The sequence below is a fragment of the Chelonoidis abingdonii genome, chromosome 7 (genome assembly GCF_003597395.2).
Source record: "Chelonoidis abingdonii isolate Lonesome George chromosome 7, CheloAbing_2.0, whole genome shotgun sequence".
Lineage (NCBI taxonomy): Eukaryota > Metazoa > Chordata > Testudines > Testudinidae > Chelonoidis > Chelonoidis abingdonii.
The window spans coordinates 16694991-16706392 of NC_133775.1; the positions used below are offsets into that span (position 1 = coordinate 16694991).

At 40.7% G+C, this 11402-nt stretch overlaps 1 long non-coding RNA gene across 1 annotated transcript in view; it reads right to left on the minus strand.

The window, feature by feature from the left end:
- Positions 1-7049: 7049 nt before the first annotated feature.
- The window catches only part of LOC116833777 (uncharacterized), a 20682-nt gene continuing 16329 nt past the window's right edge, over positions 7050-11402 (minus strand). The window contains exon 4 of the long non-coding RNA XR_012656233.1: positions 7050-7268. This is a non-coding gene — a long non-coding RNA (uncharacterized LOC116833777). The remainder of the gene's footprint in view (positions 7269-11402) is intronic.

An 11402-nucleotide genomic window follows, 5' to 3' on the forward strand; every position in this document is an offset into this window, starting at 1 on the left:
ACAAACTGTAGCATTAGTGTTATCTGCTCTTGCCAAATGCAAAAAGCATAGTGGTCTTTAGGCACCCAGCAGTGTTTCTTGGAAGGGCAATGAAAGAGTGAATGGCAAAAGCCTGCCAAAAGGAAAATCAAAGCCATACCTGCAAGCTGCAATACAGCTCTAGGAATCCCTTCAGACTTTTCTTTTCATGTGTTTGAAACTGAAACTTTTCAAAATGTTGGTATGGTTCCTTAAAGTCCCTTTACTCCTTAAACCCAAACAACTTGGGGTGGGGAGGAGAGAAAGAAAGAAAGAAATGGGCATTAAATGTAATTGTCCCAAAGCAATCCCTTCAGAGGAAAAGAACCTTAAAATGCAGGAAATCTGTCTAACCCTCTAACTATTCCCACTCAAGCTGCCCCCTAGTCACAGATGTTACTGATTCAATTAGATAGCAATTCCAAGCTCCCAAAACAGATTCCAAGTGAGAAAATAGGAAAAGCCATTGGTTGCTATTAGATACGCATTCTGAAGAAAAAAGAAGTATGGGCAGTGAGGAATTTGTGGCCTGGATTAGAGGTTCCATGGTAATTAAAGAGTAATGACAAATAGAATATCCATTGACCTACTGAATGCAAAGCCAAGGAGGTTAAAAAACTCAGGCTGCACTGCAAATTTGTAGGGAAATATGTCAAATTTTTCTACTGAGATTTACCAACAGAATTTAAAAAAATCAGAGTAATATGGTTTGAGGAAATACAATAAGGTTCTATTGAAATTACGCTAAAAACCTAGACAATTTAACAGCAAATGCTAAGCCTGGTAGCACAGTTTAAAAAAATCTTCTATAGAATTCTATAGCAGGGATATCATTTTCTGAGACATTTCAGTGTGGTCTCAAAAACAAACCAAAGAAAACTAGGGGGTGAGCTGTTTTCGGTGAAACTGTGTAACACTTTTTCCTAAGGACTGCCCTGTAGCCCAATCATTCCCTTTTTACCATCGCACCCCACTTTTAGCAAAGCAAAAGAGAATAGGCCCAACCTTCACATGTTCCCAAGATAATGTATATCAAATCTTACTAAAATGATAAAGTATATGCATTTATAATAGTCTTGCCATGACACATTTCAATGAGACAGACAAGTATGTTTGTGTGCATAATTAGCATGAATTATAGCTATTATAATAACCTCCAATGACACAAAGGCCCCACCACAAAGGCCCATGCCCTAAAGTGTTCATAATGCAAATAGACAGCTGGGGAAAGAGAGTGGTAGAAGGACTGATTCGAGGTCATGCAGGAGGAAGGAAGAAGAAGAGTGGGATAGAGCAGAGTCCCAGTCCAGTACCCTATCCACTAGAGCACATTGATGTGGTAAAAACTGATCGACACTGGAACCTACAAGATGCTGACAGGGAAGGAGGGGCTGAAGGGATTTCCTTCAGAGCCCCTATCCTTCCATCTCTTCCCAAACTCTGTTTCTCTCTCACACACACACACACACACACCCAGCCACTTCCTTCATTTTCTTCATCATCTCCACACTTTGGAGAGCACTGAAAGTGGAGTATGGGAGAGTCTCTCTGCCCACAGTGCCAGCATCATAACGGCTTCTGGTAGCCGTACAGGGAGTGACTATAGGAGAAACCCCAACGGGCCCTGCACCTTGCTGGATACATGAGAGACAGACATGTTGGAGCTGGAACAAGCACACAGGGAATTTCACAGAAAATCCCAGCACCCAATTGCATTTTCTTATCATCAAGATTGTAAATAAAAAAAGACAGACAAGCTCTCAGGCCCTACTCAGACACTGTCCAGTCCCCATCAGTGGAGCCAGGCCCTTTAGTCTAAGAAAACCAGCTCTAGCTCCCTAAGAGTATCTTTAAATAATGGGCCAAGTGCTGACCTCACACCAGTTTTACATGAGTATAACTGCATTGGTTTTAAAGGAGTTATTCTTGATGGACACCTGTGAGAGAAACTGGCCCTATAATGATCAGCTTCAAACAAATCTAACTGGTTTTTGACAGCAGTGGTATTTTATACACCGTCCTTTTAAAAGAGGAATGGATAGTCCCTGTCAGGAAGGGTTTCCCTAACTCCCAATGCAGAGTTCACTGTACCCATCTGAAGCTCAGCGATCAAAGACAAAGATCCTTTCATGGCATGGCCTTTGGGATAAACTGTGTCAGTATATTAAAAGTTCTGCTCTGGCTAATGTAATTGGCTCTGAGATCCTGATCTGTGTGAAATGAGAAGTTTTATTTTTGTTCCGCTTCATATTTCCAATCACTAGCTGAGGATACAAAGCTTTACAACATTATAGGTATTAATTTGGGGGGGAAGCATATACACAAGCTCTAGGTGCCCTGGCAATTAGCTAAATTTACAGTTCAGTTGGAATGAGTGCAGCATAACAATCCTCCTGCATAATAAAGCAATTTAACTTGACCAGCCAGTATATAAAGCAATATGTTATACCCCATTCCACACAACTCAAAATCCCATGCCATCAGCCTTCCTCTAAAACTGTAAGTTACTTTTTTTTTTTTTATAACACGCCCAGAAAATCAGTAGATTTGGACTGTTTTATACCAAGGACGCAGAGGGACAAATGCCAGAGCCAAGGCATATTTGCAGAATGTTCTGTTGACTGTCCTGTAATGAGAACGTTTTTACCGAGTGACTCCACTGCGTACAATGGCAGCAGTATGGTACAAGAGCATTCTATGGTACTTAGCTACAGGTTTAAAAACAGATGATGTGCTCACCAAAAACAACTTATAAGGTATTCAAACTTTAGTGCCTAATTCACTGCACCTCTCAATTATTTTAATTGTATCTTAATATTTCTGATGGGAAAACACCTGAAATAAACTGCTTGTGATTAGTTCACTGATTTAGAAACTAGTTTATTATTCACTCACCATGAATATTCATGTCACTGTTTGGTTTGCAAAAATGTTTACACAAGTCAGACTTCAGACCTGTTGCCAAAGTATTTTTTAATCAAGAAAAGAAATTTTGTTTTACGGCAAAAAAGAAATTTGTTTTGAACAGAAGAGGAACTAATATAATCAGATTCCAACTGGTCACCCAGCTGCAGAACAAAAACCAATGCCATGTGACTGAGGACACCAATAATTATACTTAAGTTACGAATAATCCATAGCTCAAATATTCACATAAAATCTATCTACATATAGTTATAATTTGGAATAATGAATCCATTAAAATTATTAACAGGAAAAAGGCGCTAAATAATCAGTCAGCTCAAATCATAGAGATGAACTGAACCCTTCTGAGAAGAGGACTTCATTTTATCCACTGTGTGTCTTTCAGAATACATCACCACAGAGACAGCTTGTTTATATATCTGTGGATACCATATGCTGAACCCAAGAGTCAAAATATCATGACATATAAACAGAAAACTTGCATACAGCTGATGCCCTCACTGCTTGAGACAGTTCCTCTGATGGGTAAAGAGGTTAATTTTTCTTGAGGGAATGGGGAACTGGATCACAGATGGGTAACTGTCTGGTTTCAAGCTAAACTATTGGGAAAGCTAGTGGGACAACAGAGCTAAATACTCTGCCACAATTTACTCTGCCTTCCTGAAGTTCATTACTTTCCTGAAGGTATAACAAAAAAGAACAAATATGATGGCAAATAAAATAAACATCCCTGGCTATTATAAGCCATAGAGACTGGCAAACTTCAAACGATTCAGAAGATTGCTACTCAACATCAGACTGCACGTACTGAAATCTCATGCAAAAGTCCTTCTCATGAGATTCCCAGTGTTTTTTGATTTAGGTCAGACTGGGATATACTGCAAAGACAGGTCTTCCTTCTGTAGACTCAATGCCTTGGAAACACACATACTTCACTTAATACAAATGGAGCTGTATTTACTGCAATGAAACTACTTGTGCACATAAAGATAACCACATTCATGAGTGTTTACAGGATGAAGACCAGATTTTGCAGCTCTAACTTCTACTCCCAGACAGAACCCAGAAGTACAAAGAAAGATGAGAATATAAAGACAACAAGGTAAAATGTTACTCTAAAATAACCCAAAGAGTTCCACTTAAATTTGAGACAAATGTACAGAGTGGATTCTAATGTTGGACAAGTCATTTCACTCATCCTGAGATGCAATGGAGCGAATCCCTGGCAACTTCTGAAGGATAAATAACTCCCTTTCTCTGAGAAAAGCTATACCACAAGAGAGCTGGATTTCTGGACAATGAAACAGCTGCCAAAATAATTGGCTTAAATCCTGTTAATTAAAGCTCAATGCAAGATTCAAATGAAGGCAGGCAAAGCACACAGCCATATTCTTGTTTACCCATTAACATAATAAAGTGGACTTAAAGGCATTTGGGGATGAAGAGAGAAAACGTTCAAAGGGGCACACTGAGATTAATGGGATGAGATGGAATATCATGAAAACCTTTCTGACATTGAGACGTATTAGACTGTAGAAGATTCTCTCAAGGAAAGTGGAAGAAATCCTTTGACTTGGCACACAAAATTAGACTGGATAAAATACTAGACAACGTATTGTATGGAACAGTCCTGCATTGGCAGAAGATTGAATGCATAATGATTATGGATTATTCATTTTGATAACACCTCTATGATAGGTAGACACTTTACTGGCAGGTATAAAAACAATGCCCCTGCGCCCCAAAGCTCAAACTATACAGGGATGGATTGCAGCCCATTTAGCCAAGAGCCTGGCAGGTGGGAAGGGAAACAAGGCCAAGAGAGCACATTAGGAGTCATGACACCTTCCAGAATTCCAAGGGGAAGGCACAAGCTGCATCTGAAGTGTGCTCCCTTTTCCATACTCAGCCAGCTCCATTGGCCACTGTGGAGGGAGGGGTAAATGTAGGGCTGTTTCCATACTCCCTACCCATTTTAAGGAGATTAGCTTTGGAGGAAGGAGCAGTTTTCTGAGCACAGGGTCTGCATATGCCTATGGTCCTTGGCCTGTAATGTACAAACAAGGGATGAGACTGGTAAGCAATAAAGAGCAATTACTGAGCCATGATACAGAGCCTGTCTTGTTAATTCCAGAATTTTCATATCAATATTTTCTGTTTTATTTATAGCTGTAACCCTTCTGCCACTCTGAGTTGACAGCAACAAGGGCCGGGTTCAGTACCCAGGGGTCCCGTTTCAATAACACAATGCACAACCGGCTCAAGCCCCCACCCAGTGACCACCCCCCAGGTGCCTCTAGGAGGTAATACTTCCCCACTCGCAAGCACGGAGTCTGAGTGTAGCAAAATCCTTTTAATAAAGGAGGGAAACAATGCAGCATCACTTTGGAGAAACACCACAAACAGGATTATAACACAAACCATAAGCAAAACCCCACCTCCAAGTACGTTTGGCAATGTCCTTTCCCCCTTAGGGTCTCAAGTCCAATCACCCCAAAGTCCAACAACCCGGAAGTCTCTGGTCAGTGCACCCCAGAGTTCAAAAGTTTATCTGCAGAGTTTTAACCTCCTAGCCTGGGTGGAAATGGGGGTGGCGCACACAGGTTGTTAAGGGGCACCCGACGTGGGCCAGGGCAAACTGCTCTGCCTCTCTGTGGAGTTCTGCTGTAGCCTTCACCACAACCAGCTCCACTACACCAGCTATGCCGCTCCTCCAGCTGACCTGTGAGCCAGTCCAGCCGTCACCGCAAACCGCTCCACTCCGCTCACTGTTCCATGGGCTGCTCCAACATGCTGCAAACTGCTCTGCTCTGCCAGCCGCTTACCGATAGATCTTCAGGCTCCCCCACTAGTTAACACAGCGCTCAGTGATCTCAGCTCAGTAAGCTTAGCTCTTTTAATGATTTCAGCTTGTAGTAGGGGAGCCCTGGTGCTGGTGCACCATTGGCCCAACATGAATTCAGCTCAGCAGCCTCTAGATGGAGTCCTAATGGAATCAAAATTAGCTCTACTCTTCAACAGTGGAGAGAGGAGGATGTGCAATTAGTGTTCCAGGCCCTCAAAAGGACCCCATACCATCACGTACACACACCAGTCCCCAATCTCTCTCATTTCAATGGGTTTTGGCACCTATGTCCCTTGTCTAGCAAGTGCTACTTAACTGATATTGAGACATATCTGTCATAAAGCAGTCTCATAGTTCCTCATTCACATAATCAGAGTGACAACACTTCATTCCTCCTGTCCCAATAACAAAGAAATTGAGGATCCCAGAGCTGTAAAAATAACCATCCCAGGCTGCCGTGGGCTATGCTAGGTGAGGTGGGTGTGCCAATGAAAATACCTAAAATTCCTTTCCACACTCCCCATAATTCACCACCAGATGTCAGGGTAGAGCTCATCCTGACTCTGCTTACATAGCTATTTGATGAACTGCCATCAGTTAGATAACACTTCTCTTTGAGGGGTCTTGGAGTGAACAGAAAGAGCTATCTAACAGCTCTTTTTCTTTTGTCTTCTATGATTATTTTTGTTGATGTTTATAGAGCTGGACAAATAATTTGTGAGTATTCATGAATATACAGTCAACATTTTTCAAACAAAATATTTTGAATTATTTTCCCCACTTTAAACTACATGAATAACTGGGAAAAAGAAACCTCTTCATTTATTGGAAATGTATCATAAAATGTGTTGCAGCCATTATCTCACAGATGCTTATTTGATGAGTTTTAATGGTATGGATGAAAGTGTGTAGTACACAGAAATAAGTGGGAGAAAGGAAACAGTGGTGACAGATTTCTTGATTTTTATAGAGTGACTAACCAGTCATTGGAAAGCTGATTAGTTACTGATGGAATGATCTCTGGCAAGGAAGCAGGTGAACCATACAGATATTAATGACAGAAGACATGCCAGAATTGGATGAAATTCACATACCTACACAGAAGAGTTAGCTGCTAAGCCACAGATGTTATGTATTCAGTGCCTGGGGCACTGATTATATGCACAGTTCTACCAGCATTAGCAGGAGAAAAGTCTGACAATGCATTTGGTTATTTTTCCTGTGTCATAGATTCAAAATGCTATAACAGCAGAAGAATGGCAACATTGTCAGTAATTGTTTATTACCATGTGTTGGTCAATCTGAAGGCCACGTTGAACAAAAATACCGCCTAACCCTAAGCCCCTAACCCTGCAACTGCTTCCACTTCCACTCTCGCTTTTGGAAATCTTGGCCTCTCTCCCTGATGTCCTTCCACCAGCCAGCTCAGCAACCAGGCTAACTTCTCATCTGCAGAAGAGATGGGACCGAATCACCTGTGCTGGATGAGAACGAGAGATTAGTTTAAAAAATGTTTCAGATCTGTACAGTCACCAACATCTTCTAAGCATCTTTAGTGACTGAATCACATAATACGTATTATCAGTTTAGGGACCCAGTGAAGAAACTAACAATTTGGATTCAGAATAATATGCCTGTGACCTATGCATTGAGTCTGCCTATCCCATAATAAATTCCTGATAACAGGAATTTGTAAATCTGTAAAAGCCCATTCCTATGTGAAACTTGGATTGCAGCTCAGATGTAATGAACACTCTACAAATTTATTTTGAATCAATTTCCCATTTTTAAGTTAAAAATTATTACAGTAGTCACTGAGTCCCTAGGGGATGGCTGCTGATAGCAAGCACTTCTGAGCAGGAACCAAGAAAGGGGCTCCTCTTCTCCCTCTTGGCCCTACACCAGGACCCCATTACCTCCTCTTGGGCTTGTGGAAGGATGACAGAACTAGGAGACTAGTCTCCATGACACCACTGCTCTTCTTCTCCCTCCCAGCCCAGGAAGCCACTAGCGGCACCTTCCCTCCTAAAACTGTTTTTCTCTTCCTCTCACTTGTGGACTTGTGAAAGGATTGGGGGACTTAGCCTGCCATTCGTGTGGCCTCATTCTCTCCTAATCCTGTAGGAGAGTCAAGAGGCTTTGCTCCCTTCATCTCAAATCCTTCTGAGTTGTCAGGTGGGGGAGGGGTGTCTCCACTACAATTACTTGACCCCAATGACAGGGCAGGGATGAGAGGAGCGGGTGACGCTCCTTCCATGCCCCTGTATGGCTTAGGAGAATTCTTTGTGGCCTAATGGGACACTGCAATATGTTACTGCTCCTTCCCTACCCAGGCTGAGTCTACAATGACCCTGGGGCATTGTAATAGAGTCCAAAGACCTAAATTAGGATATGGACCCCATGGTGTTAGGAACTGTACCAAGAAATGGCAGGACACAGTCCATCCCTAGATGAATTTACAATCTAATTTGAAACAGGACAAAAAGTGAGCATGACAAACAATAGGAAGGAAGGGGAAAAGGCAGTTGAGAGTCATAAAACTAATATCACATGGATACATAAGAGATAGCTATTGCAAAGCTCAATGGTTGAAAAATGATATAAAAAAAGTCAGATACATATCATCAGCCATGCCTGTCCCTCAACCTAGCTGCAACTGGATGGCTGATTTATTGGAGTTGTCCCAGCAGAAATTGGATCTGAGGAGGTTGAAGGAAAGAGTGTTGTGGCTTTATGATTAACAGGAGCATGAAAGAAGGAAGCAAGGCTGACATTTATGAAAGAAGCTGACACTGGGGAGCTCAAGGCCAGCATCCGCATGACAGGGAAGGTTATGAAGGGCCCCATGGATGGGGTTATTAACACCTTTTAAGGCCAGAAGAAACCATTATGATAATCTAATTTACCTCCTGTGTAGAATAAGCCACAGACTCACCCACTGAATATTGCATCTAGCCCAATAACTAATGATTGAGCTAGATCACACCTTTTGGAAAAGTATCTTATCTTATTCAAAAGACTCCAAGTGATGGAGAATCCACCAACTTCCCCTGATAAATTCCAGTGGTTACTTACTGCCGGTTAATTTACATATTATGTCCATCTCAAACTTTCCTGACTTCAGCTTCTAAGTAGTTGCTACTGCAGCTTCCTAGCCTCATGCACCTACTGATGGAGAGGCCCCCTCGGGAAACAAAGGTTGATGGATTAACCCTTTAGAGAGAACAGACAGCAAAGCCACATGAGTCCTAAAGAGAAGGAAGGCCTCAATTCTGCAGGCAGATGTCCACAAATTATAAGACCAGTGTTTGGTTTTAAAACCAATTGCTTCATGAAGGAAAAAGTCTTTCTAGATCTAAAAAGTGATGAAGAAACAGGACGCCTCTCCCCCCAGGACCTTAAGCAAATGCCATAACTATTCCTATTGATGCAATCCAATTTATGAGAGTGCATCACTGATACAAGGCCAGAACTTCACCATCTCAGAGATTCCTAAATGTTATATGATTAATAACTTCTTAGTCCAACAAACTGCTGGTTTGCATTCTTCAACAAATCTCTCCCTTTTGCAAAGCTTGTTATCTGGGCTGATGTTTAGTATGGAGGTTACATCCTGCTTGGCATTTCACCCAGGCGAAAAATTATGCTTCCAGTTTTGGAATCATTTTAATGTAACTAAAAAAGAAAAATCTGATTTTTTTAATTGAAGGTAGATCACATTTTAAGAATCACCAAAAAGGAAACATTTTGTACCTTGCTTAGTGATTTATGACTACCCCCTTTGGAACAAATTCCTATTTATACATTCATTTATTGCGTCTCCTGGTGTCATATTTTTGGCAAAGTCACTGGATGCTGTATAGCGTGTCCCAATACTCCATTAGAAAACATTTAGCAGAACTGCCTTTTAATAATCATACTGCCTTTTAATTTTCTTGAATGGGACTACAGCTCGCACCACTTTACTCAGCTTTTCCTTTGATTAATGAGAAAGCATTTCTGCTTACGGTGAGCAGAGTTGAAAGCATTACAGGCTATAACAATTCCAATATATGGTTTCAAATGGAAAAACCCAAAGGGCTTAGCATGTATTGCTTTAAGATAGTTTTATCCTTCAATCCATTCAGAATCTGTGGTGGGAAAGTGGACAAAAAAGAATCCTTGTCTTTAGTAAAAGCTTCTGTTAGAAATTATGCTGTTTAGATGGATTGACTTCCTTTGATCGAAGAGATAAATTACTTGGATAACAGGAAAAAAAGAACATTCTGATGATAATGAGAACGGATAACTCTGCTTTCCCATTCTATTCCATCATAAACAAAATAACCTCAGAGTTAGGCATCATATATTGTAATTAGCATTTTAAAGCACTTGGTTATTTGTATATTATGTAACTGCAATAACATTCTGTAGGGTTGGGATCTGAGAGGAGTTTTGCATGGAAAAGCAACCTGATCTGCTGTTCTGGATTAGTGTCTCTTGAGATACCATTGCTCGGAATTCCAACAGGCATTTATGCAGAAAGAATTAATGGAAGATTAAAAAATGTGTCTGATATTGAGTAACTAATTATTTGACCCCAAGCCTACAATGACATATCTATGGGCACTGACTTCAGTGGAGCTCCATGCCTACATAAGGGTCATCATTGGAGGATTAGGGCCCTATTCAACAAATTTCAGCTCGTTATCTATTTGTGACTTGAACACCAACAGATTATTAATTTCTCCAATATATTTGTTATTCAAAATGCGGTACAGTAAAGAATTATAATGAATAATTTTTGGTCTATAGCTCAACTGCAAGCCGTTCATTACAAGCATTTGGCATTCTGATCTTGATGTGTTTTTACTGGACATACATTGACATATGGTGTCTCTCTGTTCCCTCATTGGATAAGTGTAACTCTTGGAATCAGATTTCCATTGTTAATGCTCATGCTAACAAATATGGCAGTTGAGCGATTGCATGGAAGTTAGACTAGCCCTTTGACTGAAACATGACTGACAGACTTTCATTTTTTCTGTTATTAGGAGATGTGACTTTCTGAAGAACACATGTTCACTAACACTCAAACATTAATTCACTCATAGTTTGGGGGTAATCCCAATGTACACATGGCAGTCCAGGACCAATGGCACATGACAAATGTGATAAAGCTTAGGTGGAATTATACAGAAGATTGTTACTTCCCAGTAATTGCACCTATAAACCTGAGTGTCATAAATAGATAGCTAAGGGTTAATGTTTCTTTTACCTGTAAAGGGGTTAACAAGGGGAACCAAACACCTGACCAGAGGACCAATCAGGAAACTGGATTTTTCAAAGTGAGGGAGGGAACTTCTGGGTGTTTTTGGCTTTGCTCTCTCTGTTTGTTTTTCTCTTGGCTATGAGAGAAGAGGTTGTCTTTCTATCTCCAAGCTTCTTTCTACCCTTCTGTTACCAAGGTGTGAGTACAAAAGGAAAAGCAATAGGTTTATATTGTATTTTGTATTTACATGTGTGTACCTTGCTGGAATGTTTCAAATTGGATATCTTTTTGAATCAGACTGTTTATTCATATTTTCTTATAAGCAATAGCCCTGTATATGTCATCTTGATGCAGAGTTTATAT